Genomic DNA, 22,196 nt, shown 5'->3' with positions numbered 1-22,196 from the left:
ATGTGGCAGTTCCAGCCATTTACTGAACTGCCAGCTTTGAAATATCAAAAAAAAAAAAAAAAAGAAAGAAAAAAAGAAAAAGAAATCTGCAGGAAAAAAAAAAAAGAAAGAAAGAAAGAAAAAAGCTTCTTGCAGCATTTTAAAGAAAGGAAAAGCCTATGTGAATTAAAATACACATACACACACACACGTACCCACGCACATGGGGTATATAAATACATATATTGTATGTATATTATATATATGTATCTCGCATGGTGCTTTTTTTGTTGTGGTGTGATAAAGGATCAAAAGAGCTGTCTGTGTTCTAAGCTTCAAGAAAACCTTTTTAAAATTCATTTGGCTTTCTTTAGCTTTCACTTACTAACATATTTTAGGAGCTAATCTTACATATTTACTATTGTATCCTGACTTTTTTTTAACCTTGAAATGCAAGCAAAGACAGAATGAGAAAGGGGGAAAAAATAAAGGATTCAGAAGAGAAAGAAGGAGGGGATGCGCCTGCGGATGCCTGCTGTATCTCTGCTGCTCTGGAGACACAACATGAAACCTGGTGGTGGCTTTGTAGTGGCACCTTCTTGCTGTTGGTTGTGGTCTCTGGAAAGGGTGTAGGTTGGAGGAGCTGTAAAACGAGGGCAGACCAAATCAACTGTAGCCTAAAAGCGAGAGTTTTAGGAGACTGGGGTTGTATTTCCTACCCTTGCCCAAATATTGGAAGGTATAATGTATTTAGAGTCTGTTGGTTGTCCCTTTCTGGCTTGTATTCAGCTCTTGGAGGAGAAGAACATTCAAGGGCAACATCAGCGAGCAGAAATGAAAGGCTGTATGCAAGAACTGGATGCTGTTCAGGAAGATGTCTGCTCTTTTCAAGCTCAGGGCCACTTATGAACATTGTCCAGGTCTTAAGGATGCCCTAGATGAACCCTCTGTCCAATGATCCTCAAGAGCCCAAACTTTGTACCCTTCTAGAAAAATCCTGTTCTGGAAATGCTGCTTCTTTCTCTTGGAGCCTTGAGTTGGCAAGCTACTTTCATGTGAAAGTTCCATGTCTTTACGTGAAAGATGCATGCAGCAACTTTTTGTCCTCACAAGCAGCACAAAGCTGGGAGCAGGATGGAATTAGAGTTTGGTTTTCAGCTTTTAAGTCTGAAACGATAAAGCAACACCAGCTCACAGTCAGTGAAGGGAAAGGCCTTACTGCGTGAGGAGTCAGCACGCCATATTCTGTTCAGCTTTCTCCTCTTGCTCTCAGAGAGTTTGGGCTGGATTCCCATGTAAAACCAAATAGAAAGGCAGAGGAAGGAGATAACACACCCATTATTTGTAGATGCAGTCAGGATTCACTCATTTACATGCAATTTGTTCATAGCCAATTGCAAGGGTATCTCTAGGCTGTTACATATGGCGCTGAATACTCCCAAACACGGATACCCATGAAGCCAGCCGAATTTAGGAAGGGTCAGTTCCTTACATACTCTGCATGGGAAGAGGTCCTTGGCTGGTTTTCTTGCAGTAGAAATAAGGGGTCTGTGCTGTAGCAGGCACCAAGTCATCCATGTGCCTTTCACCAGCCTTCTGTGAATCTCCCTTGCTTTGACTGGAGCCATGTGTGCATTTGTAGGCGTGCAGGCTGATGTCTCACCAGCTCCTGGAGATTTGCATTTCTGTGTTCTTATTAACAATCTCCCAAAGATCCGCGATGCTCATTTCACAGCCTCACCTTCATTGTGCCCTGTAATCCATGTCCCCAGGGTCTACTTCTGACATTCAAGCTTCAGAGCAGCTTACAAGCCTCTATTATTTTTTTAACATCAAACTGCTGAAGGAATTATTGTTTCTTTCGTCTGCAAACAAGGGCCTCCTCCCTCTGCATCCCCCCTCCTTAGAATGCTTAAAAACTTGCCATGACTACTCTGTGGATATAGGAATGCTGGGGCTGCTTCTACAGGTGCTCTTCCATCCTTAAGGCACTGATGCTCTGGAAATATCGCACAGCAAAACTAGTAGGACAAGACCCCCAGCGACTCTGGAGATGGAGCCTGGATGGGTGGAGGGAAACATCATCTGTTGTAGGCTTCAAGATAGTGGAAATGCACTCATCCTGTGTTTCAGGGTGAAAGGAAACGTGGAAGCTAGGAGACATTTAGCTGAGGCCAGTTGAGAGCGGTGTTATCTCATCTTTTGAGGGTTAATTGCAAAGTCTTTACTCTTTTGCAAGAATAAAGCACCCAGCGTGCTGGAAAGAGCAGTTTCAGAGGGGTATCTGGATTAATGGAAGAGTTGCTAGAAAATGACAGAGATCTGAGTTTGTTTCCTGTTTTGCATTTTGTTTCTATTGGTCAGTGTCACCAAAACAAGTCGTATCCCTTCTGCTTAGTGTAGTGAGACCCCCATGAAGACCTGACCCCAAAGAGCATCTCTGGTCCAGCTAAGTATTTGCGGCACAAATCCAGCCAAGCCTGCTGCAGTTATTCCAGTTTTCAGAAGCTTTCTGATGGCTGGCATTGATCTAGCACATTTATTTTAACCAGCAGCCTCCCGCAGTCTTTGCACAACCACCTTTATTGTGGTGTTGGGTTGAAGACCAACTCAGTTCTGCAACAGTGTCTCATCACTGCTACTCCAGCCTAGATTGCTCAAAGTTTCTTTCCTGGCCTTGCTGCCTACTAATCTGCAAATATTCAATGCCTAGAAATTAGATTCTGCAGCAAATGGGTTATAATTAACCTTTTCCTGCCACACAGTTTCATGTTTTTTCATACCAGCCCCACTTCCAAGCACTACTCCATGAGCCTAATTGCAGCAGCAGCACCACGGGACATCCGCCAGCCCTTCCCAGGGCTCTCACAGCTCAGGCAATCTCTTTATATCTCTTTCTCTTTAATTTCCTGTAATTAGCCATGCTCTAACTTCTGCACACACCAGGGAGAATGGAGTGGTGCCAAACTCCCTGAAGGATCCCACCTCCCCCTGTGCCCACACTGCAGCTCGGGGCCCTCCTGGGCTGGGTTTGCCTGAAGTACCTTTCCTGGCAGCTTCCATGGGCTCCTTATGCTTGGAAGTAGCTCTAGCTGGTTTTACATGCCTGGGTCTTTTATGTTCTTGATAATGATTTTATAGAAACCCTATGAATGCTTAACACAGGGATGATGCTTGCCACAGAAGTTCTGCGTGGTGGGAGGCTTGCAGACCAAGCAGGTTTTCTAAGATGTTCCTCTATAGGTCCTTCAAAATCTTACAGGGCTGCACAAGTTCTGCAATATCCAAAAAACATTGAGTTCTGTAGACTTGACTTGGGAAAACGGAGATGGAGAGGACCTTGTGAAGACCTTTGCAACCAAATCATGCTGCTCCAGGCTAATGGTGGTCATGCTGGTTGGAAAAGAGACCTTCTGCAGCGCAGGTACAGCTTTTCTCCTTGTGCTTGTTCCAGCATGTCAGCAGCTTCAGTGCTAGAACCTCTCCCCTTGCATTCAGATTTAGCTTGGTTTAAACTCAAAGCTCCTGATTTGAAGTTGGATAAACTCAATGGCCTTCTTCTTCCCAGGACCATCGCTATTGCATAGTCTAATAGTGATAGGACAAGGAGGAATGATTTTACATTAAAAGAGGGGAGATTTAGCTTGTATATTAGGAAGAAGTTCTTCACTCAGAGAGCAGTGAGGTGCTGACACTGTTGCTCTGTAGGCGCACCTGTGGGTACCCCATCCCTGCAGGTGCTTGAGACCAGGCTGAATGGGGCCCTGGGCAGCCTGAGCTGGTGGGAAGCAATGAACCCATGGCAAGGATTGGAACTGGATGGGCTGTAAGGTCCCTTCCAACCCAAACCATTCTAAGATTTACCAAGAGGAAAATCTATCCCTTTCTCTTTCCATAAGCTTTCTATGTTCTCTGGGTTACAGCCATGGCCCGCCTCCTCCTCCAGCTAGGCAACCCCAACTTCTTCAGTCTTTCTCAGAAGCACTGTTTTCTGTCTTTGGATACTTCTCACTTCTCTTCTTGTATAGAAAAAATGCAGGTTCCAAGCAAGCAAGAGAATTGTGTGAATTTGTTACAATTTCAGGGAAGAGCTTCATCTGAACATGTTGTAAATCCAGTGGAATTGAAATGTATGTAATAGAAATAGAAAAGTCATGGTCTGAAGCAGTGATTGGGCGCCTGGTGGATGGCAGGGCCAACCCAGGGGAGCTCAGGTGCATGCAATGTACCTGAATAACTGCAAGGGTGGAGCCAGGATTCCCCTTACAAAAAACAAACAAACAAGACACTTAGAGAGCTGCCTAAAACTATGATAGCTCCTGAATCCTTTGGTCTAACCTGCTGTTACTGCAATGCTCATATGGTAAAATCCAGATCAGAAAGTTCATAGATGTAAAGTCTATCCACTCTTTTGTTTCCATTGGACTGCTCTAGGCTCTAAATGCTCCAACAACGGAAACCATATCGTGGGCTTACTTGCTGGAAATCCTTGGATTCAGGAGCAAGTTCTAACTCTGAAATGAAAGCAGAAAGAGAAGGATTAGTGATCTGGGAGAGGCATTTTGGTTCCTGCTGTTAATTTTGGTGCTAGCATTATTTAAGTATACACAGGTGGAGATGAAAGAGGAACTTCTGTGCATTTTGGTGTTAAGAGTAACTCATCCGACAGCATAGATTTTGGAAGGGTGGGTTTTTGGCCAGGGGATGGGGGTATGTGCCTGTGATGCTGTGGTTACAAGGTGTGGGACTTTGCTGTGATAGCTCCATCCCAGCCTGCCCTCATCCAGTGCCTCCATGCACTGCTGGCCATGACCTTCACAGGGCTAAATCAGGAGATGTGTTCAATCCAGAGGGCTGAGAAAAGGCCAGAAATGCCAGAAAAGACTTGAGCACGCCACGCTTCCAGTTGAAATAAATGGAAGGACAAGTAGCATCCAATGTGGCATAACAAAGCACCAGCGAAAGATAGGAGCGTAAAGAAAGAACCTATAGTGAAAAATGGAGAAGGGGAAGAGAACTAAACAAGAATATACAGTCAGTTAAGGCTTGCAGGGAAAAGATAAGGCCAGCTCAGAGAGCAGAAAGGCTTAAGGGGAATAAAAAGAGCTCTCACAATTATATCAGGGAAAAGGGAATACTAGAGAGAAAGTAGTTCCATTAATAAATGAAGAGGGAGACAAAATCAATGGTGTTGCTAAAATGGTAGAGCTACTGAACTCCTTTGCTCCTGCAGTGTTTAACAAGGTGAGAAGAGAAGAGGGGCATAGGAGTTATAAAATAATGAGGGTTTTTACAGTGTGATTCTTTGTGGGAAAGGCAGTCTGAGGGAGAAAGCAGCTTGGAAGAGTCAGGATGCAGTATTGTAACAAGCAAACGAGCACACCCACGCTTTTTGAGGACTTGTTCATCAATCCACTCATTGGTGGCTTCTGGAGAGCAATGAGCAAACAAGGGGTAAAAATGGCCAGGTGTGATATGCCTTTCTTTTTATCTTAAATGGTGAACCCAGGTTACTACCATGGGGCAAGAGTTCACCAGACAGTGAAATCACTCCCATGCTAAGCAGGTTAACAAGCCATGAAGAACTCTTGAGCCTCGAAGAGAAAGCTACAGTGCACTGGTTGCCACTGGAAATTTGCCATGGCTTAGTTCATAGGCAGTTGCTCTACTGTGAATTATCATTAATTATTTCCTAACAACGTTTCAATTTGAGCACAGCAGCAATGCTACAGCATGGTTGGGTGGAAGGAACAGGTCTTGCTGCAGGGCTGACCCACAAAGTGCAACCCATTGGTCACACCCAGTGGTCTTATAAATAGTGCAACTTGTGGCTCTGGAGTGAGAAATCCTACACTCATCCCTGCTTTATATTTAAGGAATGATGAGAAATGAGCTGGAAATTCAGAAAGGAAAGGGGAATTTGAAGGGAGTGCTGGAAGAAGTTGATTTGTGAAATGTCTTGGGGACAAGCTGTGCTGGCCAAACTCTGCTCTAGTTATGTCACCGTGAAGCCTTCCAGGGAATTTAATGGGAAGGAAACAAAGTTGTGCGAAAAGCTTCAGAGAATTCCATTTTAATGAAGAAAATGTCTCATTTTTGGGATATTTCTCCGCTTGCCAAGGAATCTGAAAAAAGAAGCGTGCAAAGAATGGTGCTTGCAAAAAAAGAAATCTGTTTTTTTTTCCCTTAACAGAATACGGGTATTAAATTGCTATTTTTAACCACAGTAATTTATTTGATTTATATGGCAAATGTAACAATCCTCAGTTTGTCACTTTAGCTACCTATTACAAAAATGCGATAGTCCTTACCACAGTGAAATTAGAAACTGGTGCTCAGATAAAATGCAACCAGGAGTGAGTGGCAGGTGCTGGGAAGGTGGCTGAGCTGCTTTAGTTCCACATGCCAAAAAAATCAGAGTCATTCTTCCCATCAAGTGGTCGGACAGAGGAGGCTTCCCAGAAGTCTGAGGCATTTCAGCTGATGAATTCAGTGTTTCACTGGGTAAATTTCAAAAGGGCAATCTCATAATGTTCTGTGGGTGATGGTGCCTGCCATCATTCCCATCCAAGGAACTGGGATGCTGGACTGTGTGATGTTCCATCATTTGCTCCCAGAGCAGTGCTTATGATCAAATTGATGGCTTGGTTGCTCATCTGAGGCTATCTGGCTAACTTTTCCTGATCTCCCCACTTCCTTTTATTTTTGCATTCATGCTTTTTAGGGTTCCCAGATGGGAAATGGTGGCGATCAGCATGGGTCTTCCAGAGCTCATCTGCACAGCTCGCTGATCTTCATTTGCAGGAGGTCTTTGCACCTGACATTTGCCTGTTTGATGCACTGTGGTGTTATTTCCAGCTGTCAGGGAAAGACAAGGCTTTCAAGCTGCGTAAGCTTGTTAGTTCTAGTGAACCCATCTCTTGTGAGCTAAGGACCACTTCAATGGGAAGCGTGGTCTCTGCTGGGCCATCTGACACCGCTCCAAACCATCTAACTTGAGTTTTGGGGCATAATCAAAGCAGTCTGAACTCTTGATAATTAAGAGCTCTTGTGATGATGAAATTCACGACTTTCCCACCTCCTCAAGGGCTGTTGAGTTTGCCTTCACATAAAATCCTTCACAGTGCAAGTGGGAATGAAACACATCCCTTTTGTAACCACGGCTGCTCAGATATTTTTGAGTTGAGGCCATTCCCGATCAGAAAAAGATGTTTTGCCAAGAATCAAAATTTTCTGTGGGAAGATTGATTTTCATGGAATTTCTTTCCAGGGAAATGAAATGAAATGCTCTCTCTGGTGACAAACTTTATCTCTCTATCTGTCTCGGTGGCTTGTGGGCTTCCCAGGAAGCTTGTGCAGATGGTTAGAAGGATGCATCATCCGTTGTGCCTGGCGGGTGGTGTTTTGGAGTGAACAGAGCTGAGCCATAATGGAGGCAGCTGATGGGTCAAGGTGGGAGGCAGCTATGGCTTAGGCTGGAAAGGAGAAGGATCACCAGGCCAAAATGTAATGTGCCGTTTAGGATTTAGGGAGATTTTTTTATGACGCTTCTGAATCAATGTTTATTTTCTTAACTTCTTCCCAGAGAAGGCTTCAAGATTTTGCTATTCAGTCTAGCTTTGGTCTAAATCTAACTGAAAATGTTGGGACTCCCCTCAGGATGAAGTTCCATGATTTTTCAGTCATGTCTGTTTGCAACAAGAGTGATTAGCAAGAGAGGAAGGGGAGCCACTTTGCAATGGACTCAAGAAGGGGTGGGTTCTACATGCTCTCAGTGGTGCAGTTTGTCCCAGCAAATGCTTGAACCTCCTCAACCCCACTGCAAGGAGCATGTTTATGCCATGGCTGTTCCTAGCAATGCCACGTGTCTGCCTTTCCCAGCCAGTTCTGTTTGGTGATGTGTAACTGGAGGGTTCCCATTTGGTCACAGTTCATGAAGAATTGCCAAGGAAAGCTTCTCCCCAAGAAGCCATATAGTCTGAAAAAGAGTAACGTGATACTCTCCTTCTTACTGTCTTTTCTGTCCTATTGTCTGCCTCTTTTAATCCTTTCTGAGCTCCTGTGGACATCGGTAAAACCTGCCCCAAGCCCAGATCCCACAGGTCACAAAGACTTCATGCAGCCATTTGCTACTATAGTGGGACTGACAACAGATTAGCTGGGATGTAATTGATTTAGATTTTCCTACTAATTGCCAATTTGGTAATTTGGTACCAGAAGGACGAACTGTGCTACAGACACACCTGGAGATGTGGCAAATCTCTTCCCATGCAAAAGAGACTACGGAATTGGGTAGCTAACTATAGAACAACTCTACCTTATTGTTCCAACCAAGAGGCCACCTCACACCCTGTGCAGATATACCTGAAATAAATACATTCCCACCAGCAGGATTAGTAGAAACGTGCAGCACAAGGAGGAACCTCTCCCCTACTTTGGCAGAGAGGGGGTGGGATCCTGAATTGTGGGGTTTTGCTCTTGCAGTGTTGACAAGGCAGCTTCACCCTCTGGGCTTGCAGCAGAGCACACAGGTTGGGGCAGCATTTGTGCTGGTGCTCTGCTCTCCTCTCTTTAATTCTCCTTGCATGAGTTTGGTGCGCAAGGGATGAATTTCAGCTGTAAAGATTGTGAGACAGCTCCCTACTTTTACACTGCTGGGGAGAGGAACAGCCTCCCTGAAATGCACTGTTAGGGCTGTGTTAGCATCACAGGTGTCCTAATGCCCCCAACCCATTAAAACAATGGCAGCTCTCCCTCCCACATCACTTCAGGATGCAGCTTAGAGAGGCACGATAAAATAGCGGTGCTCAGCACTATCATTAAAAAACTATTACAGGAATAGCTGGGCTTCCACCCAGCTGTGTCAATGCAGAAACTATATTTCCTATTTATTTGTTCTGTTTGTTTATTTTACCAGACCACCCCATGAACCTGGGAGAAACATGCTAGGAAAAAAAAATTATAGCAACGCCAACTATTCTAGGAGATACACGAGCCCCTCCATGTTTATCAGGTTGAGGGCACTGTATTTTGATGTCAATAAGCAATTTTTCCAGCCCGGTCTCCTGCCCGACCCTTTTAATCCATCAATATATTATTAGAGATAAAGTTGGTGGAAGCCTGCTGCAGTTAGAAGATAAATGACATCTCTGAAGTCAGGCATTAAAGACTAGATTAAGGCCTTGTGACACCGTTTTCAGTGCTCATCTGTGCACTTCTGTTCAACCTATCACACTGAGTGACAAGAAAGAAAAATAATGAACTGGGCCAAGGAAAGAAGAAGGGAAAAAAAAAGGCAGAAAGAGAGAGAGATTTTTTCCCCCCTAACACACAAACTACATCAGTTCATACTCAGGATTAGACTGCATTTAAAAAAAAAGGGGGGAAGGGGGAGGCTGGAACTGGATGGTACTATACAGATTAAATAGGAAAAAGGGGAAGCCGAACGAGGAATTGCAGTCTGGCTTTGTCCTGGGTTTATTTTCTTATTTCATTTCTATTTAGTTTTGTTTTATTCATCATTTCATTCTTTATTTCATCCTGTATTTTTTTTCCCCCTCCTTGCAGGGCTGACCTAGTTGAGTTTGCAGGATCCTAAGGGTTTTGTCTGGAGCTAAAGCAAATCCCATTTAGGACCAAGGAAATACATCCTTTCAAGAGGCCAAGTGAAACTGCCCACAGACAGAGGTCTCTCCTCCCTAACTCCCATACCCACCCCTTGTCTTGGTGCAGCTGTGTTGGTGTTTTACTTGGGTTGGTTGTTAACGCTGATGTTAAAGATATCCCTGACAGCACAGCAACAAGGCTGGGCACTGGGGTGTTTTTTGTCCTTGTATGTCTGACAGTACTATGCAGGAGCTTTGGGCTTTGTATGCAGAGCCCTTGAGGACCAGCGAGTTACAAATTCATCCTTGGGGACTGGCTGCTGGGTGTGAATTTTCTGTCAACTATGGGCTCTCCAGGTGTAGGCTTTGTCCAGCTGCCCCAGCTTGCAAAAATCCTCCACCTTGGCATCAGTGCCAGTTTTCCAGTGTTCTACTGTGGTGGGGATCTCATTGCTCCCTTCCTGCTGGAATCAACTGAAATTCAAGACTGATCCAAGCTCAGTCATGGCTCGATTGTGACATTTTATCTCCTTGGGCTCCCTGGAGAATGGTCCTTGCTCCTTTGGTTCCTGTAGGTTACCTGATGCAGGAAAAAAATATTATTTAGAGCCCATTGCTATCACATCATGATGACAGAATAGCCCAACTGTAGTTGGCTGCAAGCCTGGCCGCTGCTTTTCAGGAGTAAGAGGTAGAAGATCAGTCTACCACTTGTTCAGAGCCTCAGGGTGCTGCTTTATTCCCATGGGCCCCCAAGTAATCAACAGAGATCCATATGGACATCCATCTGCCCCACTGGGCTTCATCTCATTAGGGAGCCGAACCAATAGCAAGAACTCACGGTTGGGCAGGCCCATCTGTGCATAAAGGTGGTATTTTATTATTATAACTATTATTATTATTAGTGACCAAAAGCTGCTGTGGAAGCAGGGGTTGGTCAAAGGATGTCATCCTTCCACTTGGGACAATTGCCCATAGCAAGCAGCCTTTGCATCATGGCAGTGCAGAGATGTCTGTGCTGGATCTAGCCTGGGATCTAACATGCCTCACTGGGGTCTCCATTCTGTACAGTACATACATTGCTGCCGTCTTCTCCTTTTGAAGATATTTTTTAATGTCTTAAAAAAAAAAAGATTACTTTGTTACAATCATTCAGCAAAGGGTTTCTGTGCCTGTAGAAAATATTAATAGACTATTATGAGGTCCTACAACTAATTTTTCCACACATATCATCTGTCTTTGCATGGTTATTAAACTCCAACAATATTTCATGCAATGCTTTCCTGCTAAATTAATTTGGTTTCTTCTTCTCCTGCTCCTTTTTTTTTTTTTTTTTTCCTCCTTCCACAACCTTTAAAATTAAATTGAATCTTCATAATTATGGCTTTTTTTTTGTTGTTGTTCCTCATATCTTTTTCTTTTCAATTTTCCTATCAAAGTGGCTATACAGTTTAATAAAGATGTAAAGAAACAGAAATGAAAGTGGAAGGGACAGGAAGGGCTGTGTTGGGATCAGAGACTGGGGGCTGTGGGAGAACTGGTACATTCTGGTAAGGGTGGCATAGAGGTGAGAACAGAGTTGGGTGGCACCTTGCTGGGTTGTCTCCATCCTATACTGAAAATGATGTTTCTATAATTATTTGTAGCATGGGAATTCAGAGAAAGTGGATTCCAGGCAGGATTCATCCAGATTTAGCCATAGTTTTTTTTGCCATTGTTCTGGTCCAGCTTGGGTTCAACTGGCTGCCTGCTGCTAGTTGGGGTGCTAAGTGGAAGCACCCTCCTGACAGCATCCCTCACTTGCACAAGGAAATGCACACCCAGTTCCACAATACAAATCTGTGGGTGCAGGACAGTGGGGCTTTCCTGGGGTTACCCATCAGTTCTCCCTCTGCTCTCACTCTCTTGTCAACACCTTAGCAGGCTGAGGTATCTTCGGTACCACAGCTGGGAAACAAATGCTTTGGTTGAACTGTAGGGTAGTTTGGCACAAAGCCACAGCCTGGAGCTTTCCAGTGTCTTCAGGCAATTCCTGATGCCTTCTGGAGTGGAGCTTGTAATCATTTCAAAGCCTAATTGTGCAGAGAAGTACTGTGGGCTGGTCTTCTGCCTTGCAAATCTCAGTCAGACTTCAGCTGACTGTCATTTTCTTTATCAAGGATGCTCAATGGATCTTACCTGAGAAGTATTGTCAGGGTGATCAAGAGGGTCATCTCCATTAACTACTGATCTACATAAATTAAGGAACTTTCCTCTTTTCTCCCTTCTTTTGTTTTGGAAAGTCTATCTGAGGAGGGTGGGCAATACAGAAAGCAGTACCTGTTCAACAGAGACATCAGTCCCTTGTGTAGGACGGGGTTTTTACCCACTGCTGAAGATGGTATTAACTAATTCCCTTCGGCAGCTGGGATGGGTGCCCAGGACTGAGAACACCATGCTGGCACTTCGCTGGCTGAGTCATATGGAGCCAAACCTGAAGCCAAGGAGAGCTTTGTGAAGGTCTGCTTCATTAATGACTGTACAGATTGCAATGGAGGCCAACCACCTTTCTAGGATGGACCAGGAGCTTCTCTAATCCCAGGTGGAAAAAGTAGTGGCCAGGTGAAGTAGCAGCCAGCAGCAGGGCTTCCTGCTAAGCTCAAGGGCAACAAGTTCTTTGTTCACTGGGTCATGAGCTGGAAAATGGTCAGTGGAGCTTAATGACTCAATGGGGCCAAGGAGTTTGCTTTCAGAGTGTTCCCAGATGATGCCTACATCATGACTGCAGTCACACGGGACAGGTCCAAGCCCTCCTTGCAGCTCCTGAAAGGAAATGACTGCTTTCTTGGTTTGACTTGTGCACTTACCAATAGGTGGCACCAATGGAACAGGAATGTGAAACTCTATGCAAATTTTCCTGGAGAAGAGAGTGCTGGGAATTTTCTCCTACATCACTATAGACATTCTGCAAACAGGTATTGATTATGTACTGCTGTCATGGTTAAGATACACTAAAGTATGGGAGGATCTTAAGTGACAATAGGAATCAACCCAAGTTGCCTGTGATACTGCTAGATGTCTTGAATTCAGATTCATGTGGAAGTGGTACATATTTAACACAGTGTATTCAGCAGTGTGATCAGTTCTTAGTCACAATTCAGAGGTAAGATTATTCTGATCTGGTAAATGTAATCATAGAAAGAACAGATGAGAAAGTAGCCAATTTTCTAAAGGAATCCTTGTGCTTTCTGGAGTCACTGAAGTCCCAGCAGAGACATCTGTGGTCCCATGCAGGAGGAGCTGAACCTCCTTCTTCCAATAAATTCAGATGGAGCTGCGGCAAGATACAAATCAAAATGCAAGGTCAAATTCTCTTCTCAATTTGGTGAACTTCACTTGGTCCACAAAAATGAGGCCCTTAAATAAATCGGGATACATGTACAGAAAAGGTTGAGGTTGTGAGATGTTGCAGACAAGATACACCAGTCACTCCGCACCATAGGCAGGCTATGACCCCAACAGGGTTCTGATGTTTGATTTATTCTATGCATTTGATACAGTTCAGAAACAGTAGCCTTGTTTCCCAGTGTTGTAAAGATAATGAACATTATCCTTCACATCCCTTTGCTCATCAGCCATGTGTTTATATACCCAGCATCTGGCTACGTTATTATTGGAGACCAAACCAGAAAAAACACTCTCAACGACCTCCAAGGAAATCAAAACACATTTGGGCCAAACCAGAGTGAAATGCTAATTTTTTCCCATATGAACCACTGCCACAGCAAAATATTTACTGTTTGCGATTATGCAGGCTCCTCATGTTAAGTTTTTACTGTGAAATTTATGGGCACGTTTGCATTTATATGTCGAAAGTTCCTCAAATCGCCACAATAGTCAGTTAAGGAATAATTTACTGGTGAGATAAGGAAAAAATGGAGAACTAAAACCCTTGGTGAATGAGTTCAGGGCCTGTAAAGCAATGTCAAAGTGAGTTATTTGATTATTTCCTGCAATGCCTTTTGTGACTGCCACTGTCTATGTTGCTTGTTGCTGTGTAAATGGGATGGCATCATGGTCTTAGTTGAGTTTGGTGCTTTTATAAATAGAACCCGTAACTCCCTTGCATGCAGGCTGTGGATATCTATAGGGTTTGGCTGGGGAGGTGAAGGAGGAAATGTGGTTTACCATTTCAGGATGAATGTGATGTCCTGGTGATTTGTCTGTTCAAGTGGGCAGCCCAGACTTCCTGGCTGGACAAGCAGTGCAGGCTTCTGTGCCTCGGTCTCACCCCATCCCATTGGGCTCCCAGCAGGTAGGCACTGCTCTGGAACTGGTTGGCATTTTGAGGCAAAGAGCCCTCTGATTAAAATGTCATAGAGAAAACAAGCCTCAAAAGGTAGTTCTACAAAAGCCAGTCCGTTACAGGGAGAGAAACAGAGGGACTCTTTAAGTATAATACAGCATCCTTCAAGCAAGTACGTTTGTGTGCAGGGGAGAAAGTGCAGGCGTTGGGCATCTGCAATCAAGTACTCATCAGGCACCTGATCTAACTCCATTTTCTGCTCAGCATTTAACAAATCAAGACAGAAATGCCCCTGCTTAGGGTCACAGATAAATCTTCTGCCCTGGACAAAGGGTAGATCTCCTTGTCAGCACGCTGATTTATTGTGACCTTATAGTCAGACTCTCTAATTTCTGCACGTGGCTATAGGTGCCACCGGTGATTTGTTTTCTCTTGATATTCCCTGGTTGCTCCATAACCAGCGCTGCTGTGGGATTACTGATCTCTTTATGGGGTCATGGTTTGGGTGGTCGTTGCTCTATCAAGACAGCTCTCTGGTGGCCAAGATATGGTGGCTTTGGTGGTAAAAGGGTTTTCTTTGCTGGATACTTGGGGCCCACAAGTGAGATGCTCTGCTTTGCCTCCTCTAAGACTACAAGTATGGGGGGATCTGGAGGGTCTCACACAGTTCCATGTGGAAGACACAACCCAAATCCAGAGCGAGAAGGAGCTGATTTTCCTCCCACTGCTGCTATGGTACGGTCCTCCATTCACATGGGAGGCAGAAGAACCACTTTCCCTGGAGGTGTTCCAGAGCCATGGAGATGTGGCACTGAGGGACATGGTCAGTGGGCATGGTGGGGTGGGCTGCTGTTGGACTTGGGGTCTTTCCAACCTGAATGATTCTATGACTCTATTATTCTGTGCTCCTCCCCTGCTGCTTGTATTTGCTGTATCTTAAGAGCTCATCCACAAGAGGCTATCCAAGCTGTAGGAGGCAAATTTTATAAGAAGGTATTCTTGTTGCACCCAGTGGGCATCCCAAGGGGTCCGCCTCTCTGGCACATTAGCATGATGACAAAACTAGAGGGGAAGCAAACAGGTAGATGTAGCAGTGTTTGCAGTGCTGCCACTAAAAGCCTGCACTGCCTTAAACTGCCTCAGCTTTTCTGTAGCATGCACAAATTGCCTCGTACCTAAGCTACCTAGAATGTATTTCAGAGAGCTTGGGACAGCGGTGCCCTGATCTGTGCTGGAGCTCCTGTGCCAAATCATTGTGGCAATTTGTTATATTGTGTTTGTATTTGGAGAAACAAAACTGAACAAAACACGGGGAGTGATATAAATCTGCATTTAATGCAGCACATTCCAAACACAGATCCTGGTAGAGCAAATTCATGTTTCATGCAAAACTCTCCTGAAGCACATTGCTTCGTGCAAAAGCCTCCAAGTCCAGCACTACCCTATCTCTCTCTTCTTTAGAAACATACAAAGGGATAATAAAATAGCTAAGAAGCAAGAGCAGTAAAATTTCATACCCAGAGGGGAGAAATGGCATATACTGCCCTCAGCCTATAGCTGAGGCCAAAATATATAGAGAGAGACTTGGGAACTGTTTTCTTTCCTGGTGTGATATTTTACCTCTATTGCCCTCAGAACCAGTCAATATTTGTATAATATATATATAAAAATAACCTCAGATGGATGGATAAAAACCAGGCAAAATTCACCTCGGAAAGCCTTTTATTCCAACTGGAAAATTGCCCTGCAAATGTACTCAACACAATACCCACTACTTCACTCGAAAGTGACAGTTGCAGCTGTTAACGCGGCTACATTATCTCATCTTTGGAGACAAATTTCAGGCCATATTTCACTGTAGCCTGGTAATGTATATATGCCCTAAAGACTGCTCCAGCCAGATCTGTCTTGCTGTATAGATTTCAGATACGGCTGTATACTTCCCGGGGTTTTTGCCTTCTCCTTGTTAGTCAGGGAGGGCAGAAGGTTAATAAAACATCACCATATTTCCAAATGGTGCCCATTTTGTGAGAGGGGTGAGAGGTAGAAGGGAGAGCATCCTACCCGGGGAATGGAGGAGGAGGAAGGATGCTTGGTTCCTGGGAGCGATGCTCTCAGCTGTTGCTTGTGCTCAGTGTAGGGCTGGAATCACTGGCACAGAACCAAGGGAGAAAACAGCAGAGATTTAAAATGCCCCATCCCAGCCCCTGCTGTGTCTTAACTGTGGTCCCCAGTGGTGCTCTCAGAGCTGTTCCTCCTGGTGTAACCCCACGTCCTTCGCAGATCTGAATGGAGGGCTGTAATTAGGAATTCTGGGACTGTCAGGAAGGGAAATACGTAAGTAGGAAAAAAATAACATCTATTAGGATTTTAAATAGTCTCTTGAGTCTCTCCATTATTTGAGACACTTAAGATCACTTGACAAAGCCCCAGAGAATATACAGAAGGCTAGACAGGGACCTTTGATGGATGTTTTAAACTACCTAATGCGTCTTTTCCAACTCTATCCACTAAAAGATGACTAATTGGTCGCTGTTCTTCATTACTACGATTGTAACAGTGTCCCAAAAGAGATGGGCACTCCCCCAGGCGGGATGCTACCTATTCATCCCCAGCTCAGCAGGGGCTGCTGCGTGTAGCCATTCATTTTCAAGGCAAACATCTGTGCCGTGCACTGCAGTGCCTGCATTGCACCTTGCCCAACATGAGCTGATGCGTCTACACACTGTAACCAACCTCCTCCTTGGGGATGGAGAAGATCACGACCAGTTGGGTGGGCACGGGGAGGAAACCCAAAGCTGGTGAGAGCCTCCAGTCATGCACTGTCTACTCAACAAAGCAAAGAGGGAGAAAGTTTACGTGGAGCTCCCAGTAAAGTTCAAAGAAATAATCAGGCACGCTTTATTTTTATCTGGCTAATTTTCTCTGCTGGAATTAGTTGTTTGAATGGAGAAACCTGCTGGAGCAGGAAGGGAGAAAAGCCTTGGACAGAGTGGCTGCGCCTCCCAGGCCCTGAAATTTAAGATCTTTATAAATGATCTGTTAAAACTATAGTGACGATAAGCTTATGAATCATGATCTATATTAATCAGGGCTGCTGATACGGAAAGATTAATTGAAACGTGCAGTTCTACACAAATGATAAAGTGGTAACAATTTAATATCAGACAAGGAGAGTGAAGAAATTACACTCCAAGCTTCATGCATCATTACTATGGATATTAATATTTTACACAGCGCAACAGCATCGGGAATCATAATGAAAATCCATAACTAGTGCACAGACATGATTAAATACAACAGTCTTTAGGTGCTGTTTGGTGACGGGGGCTTAGCCATATTTCACTCCTGCTGCCGGTGATTCGAGTGATAGAGTCTAGACGTGGGTGATTAAAAAGTGTTCCTCCTAAAGGCTGTTAACCTTTTACTACTGAAATGAATTTCTTTGATTTTTAAATTATGCCGCTTGCTCTGTGGTTTTATTTATTTATTTCTTTATTTTTCTCCCCCCCCCCCAATCAAAACCTTGTCCAGAATATCGATGGAGCGGGTTCCCCAGGCGGTTGACAAAGCAGAAGCGAAGCACCACATGAAGCAGACACGAGAGGGGTATTCAGGAGCGGGAAGGAGAAAGAAGGGGGGAGAAAACAGGTTAAAAAAACAGGTTTTCAGTGCTCGTCATTATGGTGGTGCATATATTAGATGTAATACCTGGTGCTGCGCTGGGCCGTAAAGGTTTTATCCGCTGGAGTGCAGAATGGGCGCATTACTCACAAGTGGCAACGGCGCCGGTGAGTTATGCACCTCATTCCCAACCAGCACAGATAAAAACTTTATGCTGCACCACGTCGTGGAGTCTCTCCTCGATGTGGGATTCATCAGCTCCGGTGGGGGCTGGATCAGGCCCTGAGTGAATTGCAGTGGGCGGGGGGAAGTGAGCCCTGACTCAGCACTGCGGAAAAAAAGCCTTTTGAGAAAATGCTTGGATGACTCTTTAAATCCTCGGAGCTTCAAGGAATGACATCTTTGCTATCTGGCTTTTCTGTAGAGAAGGGAAGGGTCCAGGCTGGTCCATGTGCCACATCAGCTGTTAAAAACATGGTGGATTTTAAACACAGTACTCATTGACTTTCCATCTTGGACTACAAAAGTGATGGATAGCGGTGTCCCACCCAAAGTGCCTGTTCCTCCAGGGAGGGGCACTCCTGGCTCTGCAGCAATGTGGGATGTGGCCAGAAGCCTTGGTATTGCCATGGGAGTTGGTACCTGGGAGAGACCTCCTACATGTGGGAGAAGGCTTGGAGATGCTACGTGACTTGGTCTGCTTTAGATGGCACCAGTCTAAAATGAACTGTAGATCTGTCTTAGACCATGAGACTGGTGTAAATGCAATCAAATGTGAACATGCATGAATCAAGTCCAGGAGCTGGACTTGTGGTTTTTGTAGCCAACAAAATTTCTCTGAATGACTGCTGACATCCAGAACTGAACTATGGAAATATGGAAAGAGTGGGTTTTGCATCTACAGGTGCAGATCAAAGGTTTCTGGGAATACTTAGATCTCAGAGGTCGTGTCTTGTGTGAGACACTGGGAAGCCTGGGGTAGCGAAGGACTTTCAGTGTCCAAAGTCTTGGATGTTAACTTTGGGATGTTGATAAGTTCAGCCACGCAATAGGCAGTGCCCAAGAAATGAAGTTGCATCTGGAATAGCTGCAAAGGGCAGGACACGAGACATGATCCATAAGTGATGTGGGTATATGGCTTCTTTTTCTGAGCAAAAGAATACTGAAAGGACAAAAACAGATGCTTAGCTTTGTAGGGGAGAGAAGAAGATGATCACATACCATCGTGATGGGCCTAGCATGCATACCACAGTGCAGGGCGTATGACAGTGGACTAGGACATGGCAGTGGGGTGGGATTAGCAAGGAGGATAACAAAGCTTTGGTGCTTCCCTTGTCACTTGAATTGGGCATCCTTTGGATACATCTCACCTCCCCCTCTGCCTCCAGAGGTTTGAAAACACAAGGCTGAGAGGGAGCAGCTAATAATCAATGACATTAATTAATAGATGAATGGCAGAGAGGCACGAGTATTGCCCCACGAATGAAAAGCAAATCCCAGCCAAGGGAAAACGGCAAAACTGTAGCAATTTCTACTCTGTTACCCTTGAGATTTGGCTCCAGATTCAAAGGATAGGCAGGCGGAGAAGGAGGTTGGGAGGAGGCGGGCGGGAGGGGGAGTTGGCTCATATTCTGCTGTGACCCAATTCCATACAAAGCATCCTGTAACAAAACACGTCTCTATCTACAAAGTACAAGTAATCTTTGTTTCCAGTACAATACTTATCTGCATTTAGACCGACGATGGCAGTGCTTGGCTTATTTTCATGGATCCAGTTATCCTTTTTATCCCTGTGAGCGTGTGTAAGTGTGTGTCTGCTTCTCCTCCTTTCCTTTGCTGTCTCTTGTGCCTGTGCCAACAGCGCTGCGGTTGTGGGGTGCTGTTAGCCATCAGTAGAGATGGAAATGCTGAAGGTCAGGGCCACTTTCAGGCTAGCCCGATTATTTGGAGCCTTGGGAAAGGGTGAGATCGAGAGCTAGTCTTTACAGCATCTGCCCATGGCCTGAGATGGGGCAATAGAGACAGATGGGGAACCAGTGTGCAGCTTGTGAGATGCTGGTGCTGCCAGAGCTATTACCAGTCTGCTCGCTGAGTTTCTGCACAATCTCCAGGCCTTTACACATCTGCTTCTGTTGGTATCTGTTTGGCAGGGCTGGTCTTCTACCATTTACCTTCAGAGCACCTCCCAATAGGGTAGTCTTGTCTTGGTGGGACTGTCTGCAGGCATTACTTTAAAGTAAGGGCCATGCTGAGCAGTGTCTGAGAAAGGTGCCCAGTGTCCTAAGAGGTAAAGTCACAGAGAGGTAACCTGACGCCAAATCTGACTCTCCAAGTCGTGGTGTCATCTCCAGTTGTACCAAAAGGGGGTGGTATGTCACCAAATCACAGTGCATTCTCCCTGTGCTTTCAGTCGTGGAGCATCCATAAGGATGCCATCATCTGAATTCATCACACCGCTCACTGGCATTCCTGGATTTATGGAGCCTTTCTGCCTTCTCCCTCTCATCTCTACTACTACAGAGCACTCACACAATTTGCTTCAGTTGGTTTCTGAACATTTTGAGAAGTGAGGTGTCAGTGTGTGATTGTCAGAGTCATCCAGTAACACAAAGGAAAGGGACATCAGATGTAAAGTGGTGTATCTAGTAGTCACACGCAACCCAAAATTAGATCAGTGAGGCCCATTTGGGATCTAGAAGCCATAGACTGTGAAGGAGGGCTGGAGAGTGTTCAGCTATTTAGATTAAACAGCACACAGATCTGAGGGCTCCAGAAATATCTGGGTGGCCATTTGAAGGCTGTCCCAGGGCTGTGATTTTGGCCTCCGACCTTTAAATCTTAGCCTATTGGATGTTATGCTGCCTTGTCTATGATTCTTGTCCCTTACATTAATATTTGCCATGTTCGGCTGCTACTGAATCCTGGTTTTGTTTCTTATTTTTAATCCTTGCTTTTCATCAGAATCCAGCCCTAGAGAATATCTATATTTAAAATAAGAATAAACACCAAGCGTAATGCATGTAATTCTGTAGTAATCATGTGTTTTACAGGCTGTTGACAAATTTGCTCAACTAGAAGTAAATATCCTCATCTCCCTCCATCCCTGCACCAACAGCCTCTGTTTGCTGGGTAATCAGTGTGACCTCCTCCCAGGGGAGCTACCTGAATTGGTGCTGATAGGCAGATGTCTGCTGTTCTGGGCTTTGTTTTTTCATGTTCTTATGTATTTGCACCCAGTGATTCACCCTTGACAATCCCTTCAATTATCTGTCAGCTTTTGGGAAAGGATCTCTATGTTCCTCTTTGCTCAGTTTGCCCCACAGTGGAAACTGCTTTTGAACCACACTGGTTGTGTCTGGAAAAGGCACAGAAGAGGCAGATGGAGGTTTGCAAGAGGAGGACATCTCTTGGTGTGAGATAGGTGGGCAGATCTGGGAACATTCATGGGTGAATAACCCAACCCCAGTGCTGGGTAAGCAGTGTGCAAAAAGATGACAATGCATCCTTTGTAATGCACCAAATGACACAAAATCTGCCAAAGAAAAGCAGAGGGAGAGCATTAAAGATGTTCACAAAATGCAAGAGTGCTGAAAAGAATAGAAAAGAGAGGAAAAATGCTGTGGAATTTGTCAGAGCAAGTGGCGTATTCTTTTCTTTATAACTTCCATTTTAATGTATTTTGGTTTGAGATCTTCCCCAGCCTTGTCTGCAGGAAGCTGCCCATGGAGCTGGGTGGGGGTCAGCTCACCTCTGCTTGGCACAAGAAGAGAGGGGTACATCTAGAAAACCTTCCCTTGCAGGAAAGGCTGGAATAGCCAGAACTGGCTTCCTCTCAAGGAGAAGCAGATGGGATGGGGGGAAAGAGGAGATCATTCCTCCTGCTCATTTCCTCTCTGGATAGCCTTCTGCTAGCTGAGAGGCTGACGAAAAGAGGAAGACAATAAATTGTTCTTCATGTCTGCAGGGGATAGGAGGAGAAGTAAAAGCCCTAAATTGCAGCATGGAAGATTTAAGTCAGGTGCTCAGAAAAACACTCTGGTGCTAAGGGTAGTGAAGAACTGGAATAAATTTCCTGAGGAGGCTGTGGAGTCTCCAGTGTTTAGGAAGAGTTTAGATGAACATCCTTCAGGGCTGTTTTAGACCTGCATGATCCTTTGATGGAGGGATTAGATGGCATCTCACCTCCCTCCCAGCCCTGGGTCCTGCATCTCCAAAACACTTTGTGGCATTTGTTCTGATGCTGGAGCAAACCCTGGTCTGAAAGAGTCATGGCAGAACACGGGCTGGTGGCTGGAGGGGGCTTCTCAGCCTCTGAGAGAAGGGGAAATGCCAAGTTTACTCAAGTAGAGCCACAGAGTGCTGGGAGGTGTCAAGGCCAGTGCCATGTGTCCGAGTCCCTGGAGCTCAGTGTTGGGCCAGGTTTTGCCTCCACCAGCTTCTGGAGATGGGCAGGCAGACAGAGAGATTGTTGCCCATAAGTCCAAGAATGAGACCATTGGGACTGCTCACTCATTTGGTGTGGAGGTGACCTCCACGGTGGCTCTGTTTCACCAGGACAGAGCATGAAGAAGATTCTCACAAGTGTGATGAGGACTTTTGCAAAGACCAGAGCCCTCTCCCATCCATAGATTTCACCACCAAAGCACTGGAATGAAGCCCAGCTTTGCTTCACTCAAACCTGGTGGCAGATTTCACCTCTTTAC

The 22,196-nt window shown here is 45.0% G+C and overlaps 1 long non-coding RNA gene across 8 annotated transcripts in view; it reads left to right on the top strand.

Moving 5' to 3' along the window:
- The window catches only part of LOC116653862 (uncharacterized), a 73,561-nt gene that overhangs the window by 13,851 nt on the left and 37,514 nt on the right, over positions 1–22,196 (top strand). Inside the window, exon 3 of one of the 8 annotated variants that reach the window (XR_014933515.1) lies at positions 3,242–3,403. The exons of the other annotated variants lie outside the window; for them this stretch is intronic. This is a non-coding gene — a long non-coding RNA (uncharacterized LOC116653862). The remainder of the gene's footprint in view (positions 1–3,241; positions 3,404–22,196) is intronic. 8 annotated transcript variants of the gene reach the window in all.

The sequence above is a fragment of the Coturnix japonica genome, chromosome 12 (genome assembly GCF_054131305.1).
Source record: "Coturnix japonica strain WE chromosome 12, WE-NBRP24, whole genome shotgun sequence".
Taxonomy (NCBI): Eukaryota; Metazoa; Chordata; class Aves; order Galliformes; family Phasianidae; genus Coturnix; species Coturnix japonica.
This window is presented reverse-complemented; position numbering and strand designations above follow the sequence as displayed.